Genomic DNA, 25,861 nt, shown 5'->3' with positions numbered 1-25,861 from the left:
TCTCGGGCTGAAAAAGACATTTTGACAACTTCTTCACAGTGGGGCTAAGAGCTGACTCAGTGTGCTCTTCTGAGCCCAGAAGTTACATTGGGATGCTCCAGATTGAAAAACGCGTTTATCTCGGCCTGAAAAACACGTTTTGACAACTTCTGCACAGTGGGGCTAAGAGCTGTCTCAGTGTGCTCTTCTGAGACCAGCAGTTACATTGGGATGCTCCAGATTGAAAAACGCATTTTTCTCGGGCTGAAAGACACGTTTTGACAACTTCTGCACAGTGGGGCTAAGAGCTGACTCAGTGTGCTCTTCTGAGTCCAGCAGTTACATTGGGATGCACCAGTTTGAAAAACACATTTATCTCGGGCTGAAAATCACGTTTGGACAACTTCTGCATAGTGGGGCAAAGAGCTGACTCAGTGTGCGCTTCTGAGCCCAGCAGTTACATTGGGATGCTCTAGATTGAAAAACGCGTTTATTTCGGGCTGAAAAAGACGTTTTGACAACTTCTTCACAGTGGGGCTAAGAGCTGACTCAGTGTGCTCTACTGAGCCCAGCAGTTACATTGGGATGCTCCAGATTGAAAAAAGCGTTTATCTCGGGTTGAAAAACACGTTTTGAGAACTTCTTCACAGTGGGGCTAAGTGCTGACTCAGTGTGCTCTTCTGAGCCCAGCAGTTACATTGGGATGCTCCGGAATTAAAAACATGTTTATCTCGGGCTCAAAAACACGTTTGGACAACTTCTGCATAGTGGGGCGAAGAGCTGACTCAGTGTGCTCTTCTGAGCCCAGCAGCTACATTGGGATGCTCCAGATTGAAAAACGCGTTTATCTCGAGCTGAAAAAGACGTTTTGACAACTTCTTCACAGTGGGGCTAAGAGCTGACTCAGTGTGCTCTTCTGAGCCCAGCAGCTACATTGGGATGCTCCAGATTGAAAAACGCGTTTAACTCGGTATGAAAAAGACGTTTTGACAACTTCTTCACAGTGGGGCTAAGAGCTGACTCAGTGTGCTCTTCTGAGCCCAGCAGTTACATTGGGATGCTCCAGACTGAAAAACATGTTTATCTCGGGCTCAAAAACACGTTTGGACAACTTCTGCATAGTGGGGCGAAGAGCTGACTCAGTGTGCTCTTCTGAGCCCAGCAGCTACATTGGGATGCTCCAGAATGAAAAACGCGTTTATCTCGGGCTCAAAAACACGTTTGGACAACTTCTGCATAGTGGGGCTAAGAGCTGACTCAGTTTGCTCTTCTGAGCCCAGCAGTTACATTGGGATGCTCTAGATTGAAAAACGCGTTTATTTCGGGCTGAAAAAGACGTTTTGACAACTTCTTCACAGTGGGGCTAAGAGCTGACTCAGTGTGCTCTTCTGAGCCCAGCAGTTACATTGGGATGCTAAAGATTGAAAAACGCGTTCATCTCGTGCTGAAAAACACGTTTTGACAACTTCTGCACAGTGGGGCTAAGAGCTGACTCAGTGTGCTCTTCTGAGCCCAGCAGTTACATTGGGATGCTCCAGACTGAAAAACATGTTTATCTCGGGCTCAAAAACACGTTTGGACAACTTCTGCATAGTGGGGCGAAGAGCTGACTCAGTGTGCTCTTCTGAGCCCAGCAGCTACATTGGGATGCTCCAGATTGAAAAACGCGTTTAACTCGGTCTGAAAAAGACGTTTTGACAACTTCTTCACAGTGGGGCTAAGAGCTGACTCAGTGTGCTCTTCTGAGCCCAGCAGTTACATTGGGATGCTCCAGACTGAAAAACGCGTTTATCTCGGGCTGAAAAAGACATTTTGACAACTTCTTCACAGTGGGGCTAAGAGCTGACTCAGTGTGCTCTTCTGAGCCCAGAAGTTACATTGGGATGCTCCAGATTGAAAAACGCGTTTATCTCGAGCTGAAAAACACGTTTTGACAACTTCTGCACAGTGGGGCTAAGAGCTGTCTCAGTGTGTTGTTCTGAGCCTAGCAGTTACATAGGGATGCTCCAGATTGAAAAACGCGTTTATCTCGAGCTGAAAAAGACGTTTTGACAACCTCTGCACAGTGGGGCTAAGAGCTGAATCAGTGTGCTCTTCTGAGCCTAGCAGTTACATAGGGATGCTCCAGATTGAAAAACGCGTTTATCTCGGGCTGAAAAACACGTTTTGACAACCTCTGCACAGTGGGGCTAAGAGCTGAATCAGTGTGCTCTTCTGAGCCCAGCATTTACTTTGGGATGCTCCAGATTGAAAAACGCATTTTTCTCGGGCTGAAAGACACGTTTTGACAACTTCTACACAGTGGGGCTAAGAGCTGACTCAGTGTGCTCTTCTGAGCCCAGCAGTTACATTGGGATGCTCCGGAATTAAAAACATGTTTATCTCGGGCTCAAAAACACGTTTGGACAACTTCTGCATAGTGGGGCGAAAGGCTGACTCAGTGTGCTCTTCTGAGCCCAGCAGCTACATTGGGATGCTCCAGATTGAAAAACGCGTTTATCTCGAGCTGAAAAAGACGTTTTGACAACTTCTTCACAGTGGGGCTAAGAGCTGACTCAGTGTGCTCTTCTGAGCCCAGAAGTTACATTGGGATGCTCCAGATTGAAAAACGCGTTTATCTCGGCCTGAAAAACATGTTTTGACAACTTCTGCACAGTGGGGCTAAGAGCTGTCTCAGTGTGTTGTTCTGAGCCTAGCAGTTACATAGGGATGCTCCAGATTGAAAAACGCGTTTATCTCGGGCTGAAAAACACGTTTTGACAACCTCTGCACAGTGGGGCTAAGAGCTGACTCAGTGTGCTCTTCTGAGCCCAGCATTTACTTTGGGATGCTCCAGATTGAAAAACGCATTTTTCTCGGCCTGAAAGACACGTTTTGACAACTTCTACACAGTGGGGCTAAGAGCTGACTCAGTGTGCTCTTCTGAGTCCAGCAGTTCCATTAGGATGCTCCAGATTGAAAAACGCGTTTATCTCGGCCTGAAAAACACGTTTTGACAACTTCTGCACAGCGGGGCTAAGAGCTGTCTCAGTGTGTTCTTCTGAGCCTAGCAGTTACATAGGGATGCTCCAGATTGAAAAACGCGTTTATCTCGGGCTGAAAAACACGTTTTGACAACCTCTGCATAGTGGGGCAAAGAGCTGACTCAGTTTGCTCTTCTGAGCCCAGCAGTTACATTGGGATGCTCTAGATTGAAAAACGCGTTTATCTCGGCCTGAAAAACACGTTTTGACAACTTCTGCACAGTGGGGCTAAGAGCTGTCTCAGTGTGCTCTTCTGAGTCCAGCAGTTACATTGGGATGCTCCAGAATGAAAAACGCGTTTATCTCGGGCTCAAAAACACGTTTGGACAACTTCTGCATAGTGGGGCAAAGAGCTGACTCAGTTTGCTCTTCTGAGCCCAGCAGTTACATTGGGATGCTCTAGATTGAAAAACGCGTTTATTTCGGGCTGAAAAAGACGTTTTGACAACTTCTTCACAGTGGGGCTAAGAGCTGACTCAGTGTGCTCTTCTGAGCCCAGAAGTTACATTGGGATGCTCCAGATGGAAAAACGCGTTTATCTCTTCCTGAAAAACACGTTTTGACAACTTCTGCACAGTGGGGCTAAGAGCTGTCTCAGTGTGTTCTTCTGAGCCTAGCAGTTACATAGGGATGCTCCAGATTGAAAAACGCGTTTATCTCGGGCTGAAAAACACGTTTTGACAACCTCTGCACAGTGGGGCGAAGAGCTGACTCAGTGTGCTCTTCTGAGCCCAGCAGTTACATTGGGATGCTCCAGATTGAAAAACGCGTTTATCTCGGTCTGAAAAAGATGTTTTGACAACTTCTTCACAGTGGGGCTAAGAGCTGACTCAGTGTGCTCTTCTGAGCCCAGCAGTTACATTGGGATGCTCCAGATTGAAAAACGCATTTTTCTCGGGCTGAAAGATTCGTTTTGACAACTTCTGCACAGTGGGGCGAAGAGCTGACTCAGTGTGCTCTTCTGAGCGCAGCAGTTACATTGGGATGCTCCAGATTGAAAAACGCGTTTATCTCGGGCTGAAAAAAACGTTTTGACAACTTCTGCACAGTGGGGCTAAGAGCTGACTCAGTGTTCTCTTCTGAGACCAGCAGTTCCATTAGGATGCTCCAGATTGAAAAACGCTTTTATCTCGGCCTGAAAAACACGTTTTGACAAGTTCTGCACAGTGGGGCTAAGAGCTGTCTCAGTGTGTTCTTCTGAGCCTAGCAGTTACATAGGGATGCTCCAGATTGAAAAACGCGTTTATCTCGGGCTGAAAAACACGTTTTGACAACCTCTGCACAGTGGGGCTAAGAGCTGAATCAGTGTGCTCTTCTGAGCCCAGCATTTACTTTGGGATGCTCCAGATTGAAAAACGCATTTTTCACGGGCTTAAAGACACGTTTTGACAACTTCTACACAGTGGGGCTAAGAGCTGACTCAGTGTGCTCTTCTGAGTCCAGCAGTTACATTGGGATACACCAGATTGAAAAACACATTTATCTCGGGCTGAAAAAGACATTTTGACAACTTCTTCACAGTGGGGCTAAGAGCTGACTCAGTGTGCTCTTCTGAGCCCAGAAGTTACATTGGGATGCTCCAGATTGAAAAACGCGTTTATCTCGGCCTGAAAAACACGTTTTGACAACTTCTGCACAGTGGGGCTAAGAGCTGTCTCAGTGTGCTCTTCTGAGACCAGCAGTTACATTGGGATGCTTCAGATTGAAAAACGCATTTTTCTCGGGCTGAAAGACACGTTTTGACAACTTCTGCACTGTGGGGCTAAGAGCTGACTCAGTGTGCTCTTCTGAGTCCAGCAGTTACATTGGGATGCACCAGATTGAAAAACACATTTATCTCGGGCTGAAAAACACGTTTGGACAACTTCTGCATAGTGGGGCAAAGAGCTGACTCAGTGTGCTCTTCTGAGCCCAGCAGTTACATTGGGATGCTCTAGATTGAAAAACGCGTTTATTTCGGGCTGAAAAAGACGTTTTGACAAGTTCTTCACAGTGGGGCTAAGAGCTGACTCAGTGTGCTCTTCTGAGCCCAGCAGTTACATTGGGATGCTCCAGATTGAAAAAAGCGTTTATCTCGGGTTGAAAAACACGTTTTGAGAACTTCTTCACATTAGGGCTAAGAGCTGACTCAGTGTGCTCTTCTGAGCCCAGCAGTTACATTGGGATGCACCAGATTGAAAAACGCATTTATCTCGAGCTGAAAAAGACGTTTTGACAACTTCTTCACAGTGGGGCTAAGAGCTGACTCAGTGTGCTCTTCTGAGCCCAGCAGTTACATTGGGATGCTCCAGATTGAAAAAAGCGTTTATCTCGGGCTCAAAAACACGTTTGGACAACTTCTGCACAGTGGGTCTAAGAGCTGTCTCAGTGTGTTCTTCTGAGCCTAGCAGTTACATAGGGATGTTCCAGATTGAAAAACGTGTTTATCTCCGGCTGAAAAACACGTTTTGACAACCTCTGCACAGTGGGGCTAAGAGCTGACTCAGTGTGCTCTTCTGAGCCCAGCATTTACTTTGGGATGCTCCAGCTTGAAAAACGCATTTTTCTCGGGCTGAAAGACACGTTTTGACAACTTCTACACAGTGGGGCTAAGAGCTGACTCAGTGTGCTCTTCTGAGTCCAGCAGTTACATTGGGATGCTCCAGAATGAAAAACGCGTTTATCTCGGGCTCAAAAACACGTTTGGACAACTTCTGCATAGTGGGGCAAAGAGCTGACTCAGTTTGCTCTTCTGAGCCCAGCAGTTACATTGGGATGCTCTAGATTGAAAAACGCGTTTATTTCGGGCTGAAAAAGACGTTTTGACAACTTCTTCACAGTGGGGCTAAGAGCTGACTCAGTGTGCTCTTCTGAGCCCAACAGTTACATTGGGATACTCCAGATTGAAAAACGCGTTTATCTCGGGCTGAAAAACATGTTTTGAGAACTTCTGCACAGTGGGGCTAAGAGCTGACTCAGTGTGCCCTTCTGAGCCCAGCAGTTACATTGGGATGCTAAAGATTGAAAAACGCGTTCATCTCGTGCTGAAAAACACGTTTTGACGACTTCTGCACAGTGGGGCTAAGAGCTGACTCAGTGTGCTCTTCTGAGCCCAGCAGTTACATTGGGATGCTCCAGACTGAAAAACATGTTTATCTCGGGCTCAAAAACACGTATGGACAACTTCTGCATAGTGGGGCGAAGAGCTGACTCAGTGTGCTCTTCTGAGCCCAGCAGCTACATTGGGATGCTCCAGATTGAAAAACGCGTTTATCTCGGTCTGAAAAAGACGTTTTGACAACTTCTTCACAGTGGGGCTAAGAGCTGTCTCAGTGTGCTCTTCTGAGCCCAGCAGTTACATTGGGATGCTCCAGACTGAAAAACGCGTTTATCTTGGGCTGAAAAAGACATTTTGACAACTTCTTCACAGTGGGGCTAAGAGCTGACTCAGTGTGCTCTTCTGAGCCCAGAAATTACATTGGGATGCTCCAGATTGAAAAACGCGTTTATCTCGGCCTGAAAAACACGTTTTGACAACTTCTGCACAGTGGGGCGAAGAGCTGACTCAGTGTGCTCTTCTGAGCCTAGCAGTTACATAGGGATGCTCCAGATTGAAAAACGCGTTTATCTTGGGCTGAAAAACACGTTTTGACAACCTCTGCACAGTGGGGCTAAGAGCGGAATCAGTGTGCTCTTCTGAGCCCAGCATTTACTTTGGGATGCTCCAGATTGAAAAACGCATTTTTCTCGGGCTGAAAGACACGTTTTGACAACTTCTACACAGTGGGGCTAAGAGCTGACTCAGTGCACTCTTCTGAGTCCAGCAGTTACATTGGGATGCACCAGATTGAAAAACACATTTATCTCGGGCTGAAAAAGACATTTTGACAACTTCTTCACAGTGGGGCTAAGAGCTGACTCAGTGTGCTCTTCTGAGCCCAGAAGTTACATTGGGATGCTCCAGATTGAAAAACGCGTTTATCTCGGCCTGAAAAACAGGTTTTGACAACTTCTGCACAGTGGGGCTAAGAGCTGTCTCAGTGTGCTCTTCTGAGACCAGCAGTTACATTGGGATGCTCCAGATTGAAAAACGCATTTTTCACGGGCTGAAAGACACGTTTTGACAACTTCTGCACAGTGGGGCTAAGAGCTGACTCAGTGTGCTCTTCTGAGTCCAGCAGTTACATTGGGATGCACCAGATTGAAAAACACATTTATCTCGGGCTGAAAAACACGTTTGGACAACTTCTGCATAGTGGGGCAAAGAGCTGACTCAGTGTGCTCTTCTGAGCCCAGCAGTTACATTGGGATGCTCTAGATTGAAAAACGCGTTTATTTCGGGCTGAAAAAGACATTTTGACAACTTCTTCACAGTGGGGCTAAGAGCTGACTCAGTGTGCTCTTCTGAGCCCAGCAGTTACATTGGGATGCTCCAGATTGAAAAAAGCGTTTATCTCGGGTTGAAAAACACGTTTTGAGAACTTCTTCACAGTGGGGCTAAGAGCTGACTCAGTGTGCTCTTCTGAGCCCAGCAGTTACGTTGGGATGCTAAAGATTGAAAAACGCATTTTTCACGGGCTTAAAGACACGTTTTGACAACTTCTACACAGTGGGGCTAAGAGCTGACTCAGTGTGCTCTTCTGAGTCCAGCAGTTACATTGGGATGCACCAGATTGAAAAACACATTTATCTCGGGCTGAAAAAGACATTTTGACAACTTCTTCACAGTGGGGCTAAGAGCTGACTCAGTGTGCTCTTCTGAGCCCAGAAGTTACATTGGGATGCTCCAGATTGAAAAACGCGTTTATCTCGGCCTGAAAAACACGTTTTGACAACTTCTGCACAGTGGGGCTAAGAGCTGTCTCAGTGTGCTCTTCTGAGACCAGCAGTTACATTGGGATGCTTCAGATTGAAAAACGCATTTTTCTCGGGCTGAAAGACACGTTTTGACAACTTCTGCACAGTGGGGCTAAGAGCTGACTCAGTGTGCTCTTCTGAGTCCAGCAGTTACATTGGGATGCACCAGATTGAAAAACACATTTATCTCGGGCTGAAAAACACGTTTGGACAACTTCTGCATAGTGGGGCAAAGAGCTGACTCAGTGTGCTCTTCTGAGCCCAGCAGTTACATTGGGATGCTCTAGATTGAAAAACTCGTTTATTTCGGGCTGAAAAAGACGTTTTGACAAGTTCTTCACAGTGTGGCTAAGAGCTGACTCAGTGTGCTCTTCTGAGCCCAGCAGTTACATTGGGATGCTCCAGATTGAAAAAAGCGTTTATCTCGGGTTGAAAAACACGTTTTGAGAACTTCTTCACATTAGGGCTAAGAGCTGACTCAGTGTGCTCTTCTGAGCCCAGAAGTTACATTGGGATGCTCCAGATTGAAAAACGCGTTTATCTCGGCCTGAAAAACACGTTTTGACAACTTCTGCACAGTGGGGCTAAGAGCTGTCTCAGTGTGTTCTTCTGAGCCTAGCACTTACATAGGGATGCTCCAGATTGAAAAACGCGTTTATCTCGGGCTGAAAAAGACGTTTTGACAACCTCTGCACAGTGGGGCTAAGAGCTGACTCAGTGTGCTCTTCTGAGCCCAGCATTTACTTGGGGATGCTCCAGATTGAAAAACGCATTTTTCTCGGGCTGAAAGACACGTTTTGACAACTTCTACAGAGTGGGGCTAAGAGCTGACTCAGTGTGCTCTTCTGAGTCCAGCAGTTACATTGGGATGCTAAAGATTGAAAAACGCTTTTATCTCATGCTGAAAAACACGTTTTGACAACTTCTGCACAGTGGGGCGAAGAGCTGACGCAGTGTGCTCTTCTGAGCCCAACAGTTACATTGGGATGCTCCAGATTGAAAAACGCGTTTATCTCGGGCTGAAAAACATGTTTTGAGAACTTCTGCACAGTGGGGCTAAGAGCTGACTCAGTGTGCTCTTCTGAGCCCAGAAGTTACATTGGGATGCTCCAGATTGAAAAACGCGTTTATCTCGGCCTGAAAAACATGTTTTGACAACTTCTGCACAGTGGGGCTAAGAGCTGTCTCAGTGTGCTCTTCTGAGTCCAGCAGTTACATTGGGATGCACCAGATTGAAAAACGCGTTTATCTCGGGCTGAAAAAAACACGTTTTGACAACTTCTGCACAGTGGGGCCAAGAGCTGTCTCAGTGTGCTCTTCTGAGCCCAGCAGTTACATTGGGATGCTCCAGATTGAAAAACGCATTTATCTCGGGCTGAAAAACACGTTTTGACAACTTCTGCACAGTGGGGCTAAGAGCTGTCTCATTGTGCTCTTCTGAGCCTAGCAGTTACATTGGGATGCTCCAGATTGAAAAACGCGTTTATCTCGAGCTAAAAAACACGTTTTGACAACTTCTGCACAGTGGGGCTAAGAGCTGTCTCAGTGTGCCCTTCTGAGCCTAGCAGTTACATTTGGATGCTCCAGATTGAAAAACGCGTTTATCTCGGGATGAAAAACACGTTTTGACAACTTCTGCACAGTGGGGCTAAGAGCTGACTCAGTGTGCTCTTCTGAGCCCAGCAGTTACTTTGGGATGCTCCAGATTGAAAAACGCATTTTTCTCGGGCTGAAAGACACGTTTTGACAACTTCTGCACAGTAGGGCGAAGAGCTGACTCGGTGTGCTGTTCTGAGCCCAGCAGTTACATTGGGATGCTCCAGACTGAAAAACGCGTTTATCTCGGGCTGAAAAAACACGTTTTGACAACTTCTGCACAGTGGGGCCAAGAGCTGTCTCAGTGTGCTCTTCTGAGCCCATCAGTTACACTGGGATGCTCCAGATTGAAAAACGCGTTTATCTCGGCTGAAAAACACGTTTTGACAACTTCTGCACAGTGTAGCGAAGAGCTGACTCAGTGTGCTCTTCTGAGCCCAGCAGTTACACTGGGATGCTCCAGATTGAAAAACACGTTTATTTCGGGGTAAAAAACACGGTTTGACAACTTCTGCACAGTGGGGCGAAGAGCTGACTCACTGGGCTCTTCAGAGCCACGCAGTTACTCTGTGATTCCAAGGGTTGGAAAATGCGTTTATTTAGGGCTGAAAAACACGTTTTGAAAAGTGTGCTGTTCCTGCCCTATAAGTTACATAGGGTTACCAAAGTTGCCAAAACGTGTTTATTTGTGCTGAAAAACACGTTTTGACAATTTCTGCACACTGGGGTTAAGGGCTGACTCAGTGTGCTCTTCTGAGCCAGGCAGTTACACTGTGATTCAAAGGGCTGAGAAAACGCGTTTATTTCGGGCTGAAAAACACGTTTTGAAAAGTGTGCTGTTCCTGACCTATAACTTACATGGGGGTGACCAAAGTTGCCAAAACGTGTATATTTCTGCTGAAAAACACGTTTTGACAACTTATGTACACTGGGGTTAAAGGCTGACTCAGTGTGCTCTTCTGAGCCAGGCAGTTACACTGCGATTCTAAGGGCTGAGAAAACGCGTTTATTTCGGGCTGAAAAAAACGTTTTGAAAAGTGTGCTGTTCCTGCCCTATAACTTACATAGGGTTACCAAAGTTGCCAAAACGTGTTTATTTCTGCTGAAAAACACGTTTTGACAACTTATGTACACTGGGGTTAAAGGCTGACTCAGTGTGCTCTTCTGAGCCAGGCAGTTACACTGCGATTCTAAGAGCTGAGAAAAAGCGTTTATTTCGGGCTGAAAAACACGTTTTGAAAACTGTGCTGTTCCTGCCCTATAAGTTACATGGGGGTGACCAAAGTTGCCAAAACGTGTTTATTTCTGCTGAAAAACACGTTTTGACAACTTATGCACACTAGGGTTAAGGGCTGACTCAGTGTGCACTTCTGAGCCAGGCAGTTACACTGTGATTCCAAGGGCTGAGAAAACGCGTTCATTTCGGGCTGAAAAACACGTTTTGAAAAGTGTGCTGTTCCTGCCCTATAACTTACATGGGGGTGACCAAAGGTGCCAAAACGTGTTTATTTCTGCTGAAAAACACGTTTTGACAACTTCTGCCCACTGGGGTTAAGGGCTGACTCTGTGGGCTCTTCAGAGCCACGCAGTTACTCTGTGATTCCAAGGGCTGGAAAACGCGTTTATTTAGGGCTGAAAAACACGTTTTGAAAAGTCTGCTGTTCCTGCCCTATAAGTTACATAGGGTTACCAAAGTTGCCAAAACGTGTTTATTTCTGCTGAAAAACACGTTTTTACAACTTATGTACACTGGGGTTAAGGGCTGACTCAGTGTGCTCTTCTGAGCCAGGCAGTTACACTGCGATTCAAAGGGCTGAGAAAACTCGTTTTTTTCGGGCTGAAAAACACGTTTTGAAAAGTGTGCTGTTCCTGCCCTATAACTTACATGGGGGTGACCAAAGTTGCAAAAACGTGTTTATTTCTGCTGAAAAACACGTTTTGACAATTTCTGCACACTGGGGTTAAGGGCTGACTCAGTGGGCTCTTCTGAGCCAGGCAGTTACACTGCGATTCTAAGAGCTGAGAAAACGCGTTTATTTCGGGCTGAAAAATACGTTTTGAAAAGTGTACTGTTCTTGCCCTATAAGTTTCATGGGGGTGACCAAAGTTGCCAAAACGTGTTTATTTCTGCTGAAAAACACGTTTTGACAATTTATGCACACTAGGGTTAAGGGCTGACTCAGTGTGCACTTCTGAGCCAGGCAGTTACACTGCGATTCTAAGGGCTGAGTAAACGCGTTTATTTTGGGCTGAAAAATAGGTTTTGAAAACTGTGCTGTACCTGCCCTATAACTTACATGAGGGTGACCAAAGTTCCCAAAACGTGTTTATTTGTGCTGAAAAACACGTTTTGACAACTTCTGCCCACTGGGGTTAAGGGCTGACTAAGTGGGCTCTTCAGAGCCAGGCAGTTACTCTGTGATTCCAAGGGCTGGAAAACGCATTTATTTAGGGCTGAAAAACATGTTTTGAAAACTGTGCTGTTCATGCCGTATAAGTTACATAGGAGTGACCAAACTTGCCAAAATGTGTTTATTTCTGTTGAAAAACACGTTTTGACAACTTCTGCACACTAGGGTTAAGGGCTGACTCAGTGGGCTCTTCTGAGCCAGGCAGTTACACTGTGATTCAAAGGGCTGAGAAAACGCGTTTATTTCGGGCTGAAAAACACGTTTTGAAAAGTGTGCTGTTCCTGACCTATAACTTACATGGGGGTGACCAAAGTTGCCAAAACGTGTTTATTTCTGCTGAAAAACACGTTTTGACAACTTCTGCCCACTGGGGTTAAGGGCTGACTCAGTGGGCTCTTCTCAGCTAGGCAGTTACACTGTGATTCAAAGGGCTGAGAAAACGCGTTTATTTCGGGTTGAAAAATACGTTTTGAAAAGTGTGCTGTTATTGCCCTATAAGTTACATGGGGGTGACCAAAGTTGCCAAAACGTGTTTATTTCTGCTGAAAAACACGTTTTGACAACTTCTGCCCACTGGGGTTAAGGGCTGACTCAGTGGGCTCTTCAGAGCCACGCAGTTACTCTGTGATTCCAAGGGCTGGAAAACGCGTTTATTTAGGGCTGAAAAACACGTTTTGAAAAGTGTGCTGTTCCTGCCCTATAAGTTACATAGGGTTACCAAAGTTGCCAAAACGTGTTTATTTCTGCTGAAAAACACGTTTTGACAATTTCTGCACACTGGGGTTAAGGGCTGACTCAGTGTGCTCTTCTGAGCCAGGGAGTTACACTGCGATTCTAAGGGCTGAGAAAACGCGTTTATTTCGGGCTGAAAAACAGGTTTTGAAAACTGTGCTGTTCCTGCCCTATAACTTACATGGGGGTGACCAAAGTTTCCAAAACGTGTTTATTTCTGCTGAAAAACACGTTTTGACAACTTCTGCAGACTGGGGTTAAGGGCTGACTAAGTGTGCTCTTCTGAGCCAGGCAGTTACACTGCGATTCTAAGGGCTGAGAAAACTCGTTTATTTCGGGCTGAAAAACACGTTTTGAAAAGTGTGCTGTTCCTGCCGTATAAGTTACATAGGGTTACCAATGTTGCCAAAACGTGTTTATTTCTGCTGAAAAACACGTTTTGACAATTTCTGCACACTGGGGTTAAGGGCTGACTCAGTGGGCTCTTCTGAGCCAGGCAGTTACACTGTGATTCTAAGGGCTGAGAAAACGCGTTTATTTCGGGCTGAAAAACACGTTTTGAAAACTGTGCTGTTCCTGCCCTATAACTTAAATGGGGTTGACCAAAGTTGCCAAAACGTGTTTGTTTGTGCTGAAAAACAAGTTTTGACAATTTCTGATCGGTGGGGTTAAGGGCTGACTCAGTGGGCTCTTCTGAGCCAGGCAGTTACATTGCGATTCCAATGGCTGAGAAAACGCGTTTATTTCGGGCTGAAAAACACGTTTTATAAACTGTGCTGTTCCTGCCCAATAACTTACATGGGGGTGACCAAAGTTGCCAAAACGTGTTTATTTCAGCTGAAAAACACGTTGTGAAAATTTCTGCACACTGGGGTTAAGGGCTGACTCAGTGTGCTCTTCTGAGCCAGGCAGTTACACTGTCAATCTAAGGGCTGAGAAAACGCATTTATTTCATGCTGAAAAACACGTTTTGAAAACTGTGCTGTTCCTGCCCTATAACTTACATGGGGGTGACCAAAGTTGCCAAAACGTGTTTATTTCAGCTGAAAAACACGTTTTTACAATTTCTGATCATTGGGGTTAAGGGCTGACTCAGTGGGCTCTTCTGAGCCAGGCAGTTACACTGCGATTCCAAGGGTTGAGAAAACGCGTTTATTTCGGGCTGAAAAACACGTTTTGAAAACTGTGCTGTTCCTGCCCTATAACTTACATGGGGTTGACCAAAGTTGCCAAAACGTGTTTATTTGAGTTGAAAAACACGTTTTGACAATTTCTGATCACTGGGGTTAAGGGCTGACTCAGTGGGCTCTTCTGACCCAGGCAGTTACACTGCGATTCCAAGGGTTGAGAAAACGCGTTTTTTTCGGGCTGAAAAACACGTTTTGAAAACTGTGCTGTTCCTGCCCTATAACTTACATGGGGGTGACCAAAGTTGCCAAAACGTGTTTATTTCAGCAGTAAAACAAGTTGTGACAATTTCTGCACACTGGGGTTAAGGGCTCACTCAGTGTGCTCTTCTGAGCCAGGCAGTTACACTGTGATTCTAAGGGCTGAGAAAACGCGTTTATTTCGGGCTGAAAAACACGTTTTGAAAACTGTGCTGTTCCTGCCCTATAAGTTACATGGGGGTGACCAAAGTTGCCAAAACGTGTTTATTTCTGCTGAAAAACACGTTTTGACAACTTATGCACACTAGGGTTAAGGGCTGACTCAGTGTGCACTTCTGAGCCAGGCAGTTACACTGTGATTCCAAGGGCTGAGAAAACGCGTTCATTTCGGGCTGAAAAACACGTTTTGAAAAGTGTGCTGTTCCTGCCCTATAACTTACATGGGGGTGACCAAAGGTGCCAAAACGTGTTTATTTGTGCTGAAAAACACGTTTTGACAACTTCTGCCCACTGGGGTTAAGGGCTGACTCAGTGGGCTCTTCAGAGCCACGCAGTTACTCTGTGATTCCAAGGGCTGGAAAAAGCGTTTATATAGGGCTGAAAAACACGTTTTTTAAAGTGTGCTGTTCCTGCCCTATAAGTTACATGGGGGTGACCAAAGTTGCCAAAACGTGTTTATTTCTGTTGAAAAACACGTTTTGACAACTTCTGCACACTGGGGTTAAGGGCTGACTCAGTGGGCTCTTCTGAGCCACGCAGTTACACTGTGATTCAAGGGGCTGAGAAAACGCGTTTATTTCGGGCTGAAAAATACGTTTTTAAAACTGTGCTGTTCTTGCCCTATAAGTTTCATGGGGGTGACCAAAGTTGCCAAAACGTGTTTATTTCTGCTGAAAAACAGGTTTTGACAACTTATGCACACTAGGGTTAAGGGCTGACTCAGTGTGCACTTCTGAGCCAGGCAGTTACACTGTAATTCCAAGGGCTGAGAAAACGCGTTTATTTCGGGCTGAAAAACACGTTTTGAAAAGTGTGCTGTTCCTGCCCTATAAGTTACATAGGGTTACCAAAATTGCCAAAACGTGTTTATTTCTGCTGAAAAACACGTTTTGACAATATCTGCACACTGGGGTTAAGGGCTGACTCAGTGTGCTCTTCTGAGCCAGGCAGTTACACTGCGATTCTAAGGGCTGAGAAAACGCGTTTATTTCGGGCTGAAAAGCACGTTTTGAAAAGTGTGCTGTTCCTGCCCTATAAGTTACATGGGGGTTACCAAAGTTGCCAAAACATGTTTATTTCAGCTGAAAAACACGTTGTGACAATTTCTGCCCCCTGGGGTTAAGGGCTGACTCAGTGTGCTCTTCTGAGCCAGGCAGTTACACTGTGATTCTAAGGGATGAGAAAACGCGTTTATTTCGGACTGAAAAACACGTTTTGAAAACTGTGCTGTTCCTACCCTATAACTTACATTGGGGTGACCAAAGTTTCCAAAACGTGTTTATTTATACTGAAAAACATGTTTTGACAATTTCTGATCATTGGGGTTAAGGGCTGACTCAGAGTGCTCTTCTGAGCCAGGCAGTTACACTGCGATTCTAAGGGCTGAGAAAACGCGTTTATTTCGGGCTGAAAAACACGTTTTGAAAACTGTGCTGTTCCTGCCCTATAACTTACATGGGGGTGACCAAAGTTGCCAAAACGTGTTTATTTCTGTTGAAAAACACGTTTTGACAATTTCTGATCACTGGGGTTAAGGGCTGACTCAGTGGGCTCTTCGGAGCCAGGCAGTTACACTGCGATTCCAAGGGCTGAGAAAACGTGTTTATTTCGGGCTGAAAAACACGTTTTGAAAACTGTGCTGTTCCTGCCCTATAACTTACATGGGGTTGACCAAAGTTGCCAAAACGTGTTTATTTGTGTTGAAAAACACGTTTTGACTATTTCTGATCATTGGGGTTAAGGGCTGACTCAGTGGGCTCATCTGAGCCAGACAGTTACACTGTGATTCTAAGGGCTGAGAAAACGCGTTTATTTCGGGCTGAAAAACACGTTTTGAAAAGTGTGCTGTTCCTGCCCTATAAGTTACATAGGGTTACCAAAGTTGCCAAAACATGTTTATTTCTGCTGAAAAACACGTTTTGACAATTTCTGCACACTGGGGTTAAGGGCTGACTCATTGTGCTCAACTGAGCCAGGCAGTTACACTGTGATTCTAAGGGCTGAGAAAACGCGTTTATTTAAGGCTGAAAAACACATTTTGAAAACTGTGCTGTTCCTGCCCTATAACTTACATGGGGGTGACCAAAGTTGCCAAAACGTGTTTATTTGTGTTGAAAAACACGTTTTGACAATTTCTGATCATTGGGGTTAAGGGCTGACTCAGTGGGCTCTTCTGAGCCAGGCAGTTACACTGTGATTCTAAGGGCTGAGAAAACGCGTTTATTTCGGGCTGAAAAACACGTTTTGAAAACTGTGCTGTTCCTGCCCTATAACTTAAATGGGGTTGACCAAAGTTGCCAAAACGTGTTTGATTGTGCTGAAAAACAAGTTTTGACAATTTCTGATCGGTGGGGTTAAGGGCTGACTCAGTGGGCTCTTCTGAGCCAGGCAGTTACATTGCGATTCCAATGGCTGAGAAAACGCGTTTATTTCGGGCTGAAAAACACGTTTTATAAACTGTGCTGTTCCTGCCCAATAACTTACATGGGGGTGACCAAAGTTGCCAAAACGTGTTTATTTCAGCTGAAAAACACGTTGTGAAAATTTCTGCACACTGGGGTTAAGGGCTGACTCAGTGTGCTCTTCTGAGCCAGGCAGTTACACTGTCAATCTAAGGGCTGAGAAAACGCATTTATTTCATGCTGAAAAACACGTTTTGAAAACTGTGCTGTTCCTGCCCTATAACTTACATGGGGGTGACCAAAGTTGCCAAAACGTGTTTATTTCAGCTGAAAAACACGTTTTTACAATTTCTGATCATTGGGGTTAAGGGCTGACTCAGTGGGCTCTTCTGAGCCAGGCAGTTACACTGCGATTCCAAGGGTTGAGAAAACGCGTTTATTTCGGGCTGAAAAACACGTTTTGAAAACTGTGCTGTTCCTGCCCTATAACTTACATGGGGTTGACCAAAGTTGCCAAAACGTGTTTATTTGAGTTGAAAAACACGTTTTGACAATTTCTGATCACTGGGGTTAAGGGCTGACTCAGTGGTCTTCTCTGACCCAGGCAGTTACACTGCGATTCCAAGGGTTGAGAAAACGCGTTTATTTCGGGCTGAAAAACACGTTTTGAAAACTGTGCTGTTCCTGCCCTATAACTTACATGGGGGTGACCAAAGTTGCCAAAACGTGTTTATTTCAGCAGTAAAACAAGTTGTGACAATTTCTGCACACTGGGGTTAAGGGCTCACTCAGTGTGCTCTTCTGAGCCAGGCAGTTACACTGTGATTCTAAGGGCTGAGAAAACGCGTTTATTTCGGGCTGAAAAACACGTTTTGAAAACTGTGCTGTTCCTGCCCTATAACTTACATGGGGGTGACCAAAGTTGCCAAAACGTGTTTATTTCTGCTGAAAAACACGTTTTGACAAATTCTGATCACTGGGGTTAAGGGCTGACTCAGTGGGCTCTTCGGAGCCAGGCAGTTACAGTGCGATTCCAAGGGCTGAGAAAACGCGTTTATTTTGGCTGAAAAACACGTTTTGAAAACTGTGCTGTTCCTGCCCTATAACTTACATGGGGTTGACCAAAGTTGCCAAAACGTGTTTATTTCAGCAGAAAAACAAGTTGTGACAATTTCTGCACACTGGGGTTAAGGGCTGACTCAGTGTGCTCTTCTGAGCCAGGCAGTTACACTGTGATTCTAAGGGCTGAGAAAACGCGTTTATTTCGGGCTGAAAAACACGTTTTGAAAACTGTGCTGTTCCTGCCCTATAACTTACATGGGGGTGACCAAAGTTGCCAAAACGTGTTTATTTCAGCAGAAAAACAAGTTGTGACAATTTCTGCACACTGGGGTTAAGGGCTGACTCAGTGTGCTCTTCTGAGCCAGGCAGTTACACTGTGATTCTAAGGGCTGAGAAAACGCGTTTATTTCGGGCTGAAAAACACGTTTTGAAAACTGTGCTGTTCCTGCCCTATAACTTACATGGGGGTGACCAAAGTTGCCAAAACGTGTTTATTTCTGCTGAAAAGCACGTTGTGACAATTTCTGCCCACTGGGGTTAAGGGCTGACTCAGTGTGCTCTACTAAGCCAGGCAGTTACACTGTGATTCTAAGGGCTGAGAAAACGCGTTTATTTCGGGCTGAAAAACACGTTTTGAAAACTGTGCTGTTCCTGCCCTATAACTTACATGGGGTTGACCAAAGTTGCCAAAACGTGTTTATTTGAGTTGAAAAACACGTTTTGACAATTTCTGATCACTGGGGTTAAGGGCTGACTCAGTGGGCTCTTCTGACCCAGGCAGTTACACTGCGATTCCAAGGGTTGAGAAAACGCGTTTATTTCGGGCTGAAAAACACGTTTTGAAAACTGTGCTGTTCCTGCCCTATAACTTACATGGGGGTGACCAAAGTTGCCAAAACGTGTTTATTTCAGCAGTAAAACAAGTTGTGACAATTTCTGCACACTGGGGTTAAGGGCTGACTCAGTGTGCTCTTCTGAGCCAGGCAGTTACACTGTGATTCTAAGGGCTGAGAAAACGCGTTTATTTCGGGCTGAAAAACACGTTTTGAAAACTGTGCTGTTCCTGCCCTATAACTTACATGGGGGTGACCAAAGTTGCCAAAACGTGTTTATTTCTGCTGAAAAACACGTTGTGACAATTTCTGCCCACTGGGGTTAAGGGCTGACTCAGTGTGCTCTACTAAGCCAGGCAGTTACACTGTGATTCTAAGGGCTGAGAAAACGCGTTTATTTCGGGCTGAAAAACACGTTTTGAAAACTGTGCTGTTCCTGCCCTATAACTTACATGGGGTTGACCAAAGTTGCCAAAACGTGTTTATTTGAGTTGAAAAACACGTTTTGACAATTTCTGATCACTGGGGTTAAGGGCAGACTCAGTGGGCTCTTCTGACCCAGGCAGTTACACTGCGATTCCAAGGGTTGAGAAAACGCGTTTATTTCGGGCTGAAAAACACGTTTTGAAAACTGTGCTGTTCCTGCCCTATAACTTACATGGGGGTGTCCAACGTTGCCAAAACGTGTTTATTTCAGCAGAAAAACAAGTTGTGACAATTTCTGCACACTGGGGTTAAGGGCTGACTCAGTGTGCTCTTCTGAGCCAGGCAGTTACACTGTGATTCTAAGGGCTGAGAAAACGCGTTTATTTCGGGCTGAAAAACACGTTTTGAAAACTGTGCTGTTCCTGCCCTATAACTTACATGGGGGTGACCAAAGTTGCCAAAACGTGTTTATTTCTGCTGAAAAACACGTTGTGACAATTTCTGCCCACTGGGGTTAAGGGCTGACTCAGTGGCTCTACTAAGCCAGGCAGTTACACTGTGATTCTAAGGGCTGAGAAAACGCGTTTATTTCGGGCTGAAAAACATGTTTTGAAAACTGTGCTGTTCCTGCCCTATAACTTAGATGGGGTTGACCAAAGTTGCCAAAACGTGTTTATTTGTGTTGAAAAACACTTTTTGACAATTTCTGATCATTGGGGTAAAGGGCTGACTCAGTGGGCTCTTCGGAGCCAGGCAGTTACAGTGCGATTCCAAGGGCTGAGAAAACGCGTTTATTTTGGCTGAAAAACACGTTTTGAAAACTGTGCTGTTCCTGCCCTATAACTTACATGGGGTTGACCAAAGTTGCCAAAACGTGTTTATTTCTGCTGAAAAACACGTTTTGAAAATTTCTGATCACTGGGGTTAAGGGCTGACTCAGTGGGCTCTTCTGAGCCAGGCAGTTCACTGCGATTCCAAGGGTTGAGAAAACGCGTTTATTTCGGGCTGAAAAACACGTTTTGAAAACTGTGCTGTTCCTGCCCTATAACTTACATGGGGGTGACCAAAGTTGCCAAAACGTGTTTATTTCAGCAGAAAAACAAGTTGTGACAATTTCTGCACACTGGGGTTAAGGGCTTACTCAGTGTGCTCTTCTGAGCCAGGCAGTTACACTGTGATTCTAAGGGCTGAGAAAACGCGTTTATTTCGGGCTGAAAAACACGTTTTGAAAACTGTGCTGTTCCTGCCCTATAACTTACATGGGGGTGACCAAAGTTGCCAAAACGTGTTTATTTCTGCTGAAAAGCACGTTGTGACAATTTCTGCCCACTGGGGTTAAGGGCTGACTCAGTGTGCTCTACTAAGCCAGGCAGTTACACTGTGATTCTAAGGGCTGAGAAAACGCGTTTATTTCGGGCTGAAAAACACGTTTTGAAAACTGTGCTGTTCCTGCCCTATAACTTACATGGGGTTGACCAAAGTTGCCAAAACGTGTTTATTTGAGTTGAAAAACACGTTTTGACAATTTCTGATCACTGGGGTTAAGGGCTGACTCAGTGGGCTCTTCTGACCCAGGCAGTTACACTGCGATTCCAAGGGTTGAGAAAACGCGTTTATTTCGGGCTGAAAAACACGTTTTGAAAACTGTGCTGTTCCTGCCCTATAACTTACATGGGGGTGACCAAAGTTGCCAAAACGTGTTTATTTCAGCAGTAAAACAAGTTGTGACAATTTCTGCACACTGGGGTTAAGGGCTGACTCAGTGTGCTCTTCTGAGCCAGGCAGTTACACTGTGATTCTAAGGGCTGAGAAAACGCGTTTATTTCGGGCTGAAAAACACGTTTTGAAAACTGTGCTGTTCCTGCCCTATAACTTACATGGGGGTGACCAAAGTTGCCAAAACGTGTTTATTTCTGCTGAAAAACACGTTGTGACAATTTCTGCCCACTGGGGTTAAGGGCTGACTCAGTGTGCTCTACTAAGCCAGGCAGTTACACTGTGATTCTAAGGGCTGAGAAAACGCGTTTATTTCGGGCTGAAAAACACGTTTTGAAAACTGTGCTGTTCCTGCCCTATAACTTACATGGGGTTGACCAAAGTTGCCAAAACGTGTTTATTTGAGTTGAAAAACACGTTTTGACAATTTCTGATCACTGGGGTTAAGGGCAGACTCAGTGGGCTCTTCTGACCCAGGCAGTTACACTGCGATTCCAAGGGTTGAGAAAACGCGTTTATTTCGGGCTGAAAAACACGTTTTGAAAACTGTGCTGTTCCTGCCCTATAACTTACATGGGGGTGACCAACGTTGCCAAAACGTGTTTATTTCAGCAGAAAAACAAGTTGTGACAATTTCTGCACACTGGGGTTAAGGGCTGACTCAGTGTGCTCTTCTGAGCCAGGCAGTTACACTGTGATTCTAAGGGCTGAGAAAACGCGTTTATTTCGGGCTGAAAAACATGTTTTGAAAACTGTGCTGTTCCTGCCCTATAACTTACATGGGGGTGACCAAAGTTGCCAAAACGTGTTTATTTGTGTTGAAAAACACGTTTTGACAATTTCTGATCATTGGGGTTAAGGGCTGACTCAGTGGGCTCTTCTGAGCCAGGCAGTTACACTGTGATTCTAAGGGCTGAGAAAACGCGTTTATTTCGGGCTGAAAAACACGTTTTGAAAACTGTGCTGTTCCTGCCCTATAACTTAAATGGGGTTGACCAAAGTTGCCAAAACGTGTTTGTTTGTGCTGAAAAACACGTTTTGACAATTTCTGATCGGTGGGGTTAAGGGCTGACTCAGTGGGCTCTTCTGAGCCAGGCAGTTACATTGCGATTCCAATGGCTGAGAAAACGCGTTTATTTCGGGCTGAAAAACACGTTTTATAAACTGTGCTGTTCCTGCCCAATAACTTACATGGGGGTGACCAAAGTTGCCAAAACGTGTTTATTTCAGCTGAAAAACACGTTGTGAAAATTTCTGCACACTGGGGTTAAGGGCTGACTCAGTGTGCTCTTCTGAGCCAGGCAGTTACACTGTCAATCTAAGGGCTGAGAAAACGCATTTATTTCATGCTGAAAAACACGTTTTGAAAACTGTGCTGTTCCTGACCTATAACTTACATGGGGGTGACCAAAGTTGCCAAAACGTGTTTATTTCAGCTGAAAAACACGTTTTTACAATTTCTGATCATTGGGGTTAAGGGCTGACTCAGTGGGCTCTTCTGAGCCAGGCAGTTACACTGCGATTCCAAGGGTTGAGAAAACGCGTTTATTTCGGGCTGAAAAACACGTTTTGAAAACTGTGCTGTTCCTGCCCTATAACTTACATGGGGTTGACCAAAGTTGCCAAAACGTGTTTATTTGAGTTGAAAAACACGTTTTGACAATTTCTGATCACTGGGGTTAAGGGCTGACTCAGTGGGCTCTTCTGACCCAGGCAGTTACACTGCGATTCCAAGGGTTGAGAAAACGCGTTTATTTCTGGCTGAAAAACACGTTTTGAAAACTGTGCTGTTCCTGCCCTATACGTTACATGGGGGTGACCAAAGTTGCCAAAACGTGTTTATTTCAGCAGAAAAACAAGTTGTGACAATTTCTGCACACTGGGGTGAAGGGCTGACTCAGTGTGCTCTACTAAGCCAGGCAGTTACACTGTGATTCTAAGGGCTGAGAAAACGCGTTTATTTCTGGCTGAAAAACACGTTTTGAAAACTGTGCTGTTCCTGCCCTATAACTTACATGGGGTTGACCAAAGTTGCCAAAACGTGTTTATTTGTGCTGAAAAACACGTTTTGACAATTTCTGATCACTGGGGTTAAGGGCTGACTCAGTGGGCTCTTCTGAGCCAGGCAGATACACTGCGATTCCAAAGGCTGAGAAAACGTGTTCATTTCTGGCTGAAAAACACGTTTTGAAAACGGTGCTGTACCTGGCCTATAACTTACATGGGGTTGACCAAAGTTGCCAAAACGTGTTTATTTGTGCTGAAAAACACGTTTTGAAAACTGTGCTGTTCCTGCCCTATAACTTACATGGGGTTGACCAAAGTTGCCAAAACGTGTTTATTTGAGTTGAAAAACACGTTTTGACAATTTCTGATCACTGGGGTTAAGGGCTGACTCAGTGGGCTCTTCTGACCCAGGCAGTTACACTGCGATTCCAAGGGTTGAGAAAACGCGTTTATTTCGGGCTGAAAAACACGTTTTGAAAACTGTGCTGTTCCTGCCCTATAACTTACAAGGGGGTGACCAACGTTGCCAAAACGTGTTTATTTCAGCAGAAAAACAAGTTGTGACAATTTCTGCACACTGGGGTTAAGGGCTGACTCAGTGTGCTCTTCTGAGCCAGGCAGTTACACTGTGATTCTAAGGGCTGAGAAAACGCGTTTATTTCGGGCTGAAAAACACGTTTTGAAAACTGTGCTGTTCCTGCCCTATAACTTACATGGGGGTGACCAACGTTGCCAAAACGTGTTTATTTCAGCAGAAAAACAAGTTGTGACAATTTCTGCACACTGGGGTTAAGGGCTGACTCAGTGTGCTCTTCTGAGCCAGGCAGTTACACTGTGATTCTAAGGGCTGAGAAAACGCGTTTATTTCGGGCTGAAAAACACGTTTTGAAAACTGTGCTGTTCCTGCCCTATAACTTACATGGGGGTGACCAAAGTTGCCAAAACGTGTTTATTTGTGCTGAAAAACACGTTTTGACAAATTCTGATCATTGGGGTTAAGGGCTGACTCAGTTGGCTCTTCTGAGCCAGGCAGTTACACTGTGATTCTAAGGGCTGAGAAAACGCAATTATTTCGGCCTGAAAAACACGTTTTGAAAACTGTGCCTTTCCTGCCCTATAACTTACATGGGGTTGACCAAAGTTGCCAAAACGTGTTTATTTGTGCTGAAAAACACCTTTTGACAATTTCTGATCACTGGGGTTAAGGGCTGACTCAGTGGGCTCTTCTGAGCCAGGCAGTTACACTGCGATTCCAAGGGTTGAGAAAACGCATTTATTTCGGGCTGAAAAACACGTTTTGAAAACTGTGCTGTTCCTGCCCTATAACTTACATGGGGTTGACCAAAGTTGCCAAAACGTGTTTATTTGTGCTGAAAAACACGTTTTGACAATTTCGGCACACTGGGGTTAAGGGCTGACTCAGTGGGCTCTTCTGAGCCAGGCAGATACACTGCGATTCCAAGGGCTGAGAAAACGTGTTTATTTCTGGCTGAAAAACACGTTTTGAAAACTGTGCTGTTCCTGCCCTATACCTTACATGGGGGTGACCAAAGTTGCAAAAACGTGTTTATTTCAGCAGAAAAACAAGTTGTGACAATTTCTGCACACTGGGGTGAAGGGCTGACTCAGTGTGCTCTACTAAGCCAGGCAGTTACACTGTGATTCTAAGGGCTGAGAAAACGCGTTTATTTCTGGCTGAAAAACACGTTTTGAAAACTGTGCTGTTCCTGCCCTATAACTTACATGGGGTTGACCAAAGTTGCCAAAACGTGTTTATTTGTGCTGAAAAACACGTTTTGACAATTTCTGATCACTGGGGTTAAGGGCTGACTCAGTGGGCTCTTCTGAGCCAGGCAGATACACTGCGATTCCAAAGGCTGAGAAAACGTGTTCATTTCTGGCTGAAAAACACGTTTTGAAAACGGTGCTGTACCTGGCCTATAACTTACATGGGGTTGACCAAAGTTGCCAAAACGTGTTTATTTGTGCTGAAAAACACGTTTTGAAAACTGTGCTGTTCCTGCCCTATAACTTACATGGGGTTGACCAAAGTTGCCAAAACGTGTTTATTTGAGTTGAAAAACACGTTTTGACAATTTCTGATCACTGGGGTTAAGGGCTGACTCAGTGGGCTCTTCTGACCCAGGCAGTTACACTGCGATTCCAAGGGTTGAGAAAACGCGTTTATTTCGGGCTGAAAAATACGTTTTGAAAACTGTGCTGTTCCTGCCCTATAACTTACATGGGGGTGACCAACGTTGCCAAAACGTGTTTATTTCAGCAGAAAAACAAGTTGTGACAATTTCTGCACACTGGGGTTAAGGGCTGACTCAGTGTGCTCTTCTGAGCCAGGCAGTTACACTGTGATTCTAAGGGCTGAGAAAACGCGTTTATTTCGGGCTGAAAAACACGTTTTGAAAACTGTGCTGTTCCTGCCCTATAACTTACATGGGGGTGACCAACGTTGCCAAAACGTGTTTATTTCAGCAGAAAAACAAGTTGTGACAATTTCTGCACACTGGGGTTAAGGGCTGACTCAGTGTGCTCTTCTGAGCCAGGCAGTTACACTGTGATTCTAAGGGCTGAGAAAACGCGTTTATTTCGGGCTGAAAAACACGTTTTGAAAACTGTGCTGTTCCTGCCCTATAACTTACATGGGGGTGACCAAAGTTGCCAAAAAGTGTTTATTTCTGCTGAAAAGCACGTTGTGACAATTTCTGCCCACTGGGGTTAAGGTCTGACTCAGTTTGCTCTACTAAGCCAGGCAGTTACACTGTGATTCTAAGGGCTGAGAAAACGCGTTTATTTCGGGCTGAAAAACACGTTTTGAAAACTGTGCTGTTCCTGCCCTATAACTTACATGGGGTTGACCAAAGTTGCCAAAACGTGTTTATTTGAGTTGAAAAACACGTTTTGACAATTTCTGATCACTGGGGTTAAGGGCTGACTCAGTGGGCTCTTCTGACCCAGGCAGTTACACTGCGATTCCAAGGGTTGAGAAAACACGTTTATTTCGGGCTGAAAAACACGTTTTGAAAACTGTGCTGTTCCTGCCCTATAACTTACATGGGGGTGACCAACGTTGCCAAAACGTGTTTATTTCAGCAGAAAAACAAGTTGTGACAATTTCTGCACACTGGGGTTAAGGGCTGACTCAGTGTGCTCTTCTGAGCCAGGCAGTTACACTGTGATTCTAAGGGCTGAGAAAACGCGTTTATTTCGGGCTGAAAA

Source organism: Atractosteus spatula, chromosome 20 (assembly GCF_055471065.1).
Source record: "Atractosteus spatula isolate fAtrSpa1 chromosome 20, fAtrSpa1.hap1, whole genome shotgun sequence".
NCBI classification, from domain to species: domain Eukaryota; kingdom Metazoa; phylum Chordata; class Actinopteri; order Semionotiformes; family Lepisosteidae; genus Atractosteus; species Atractosteus spatula.
The sequence above is the reverse complement of the archived record's forward strand: the minus strand, read 5'-3'. Positions refer to the sequence as shown.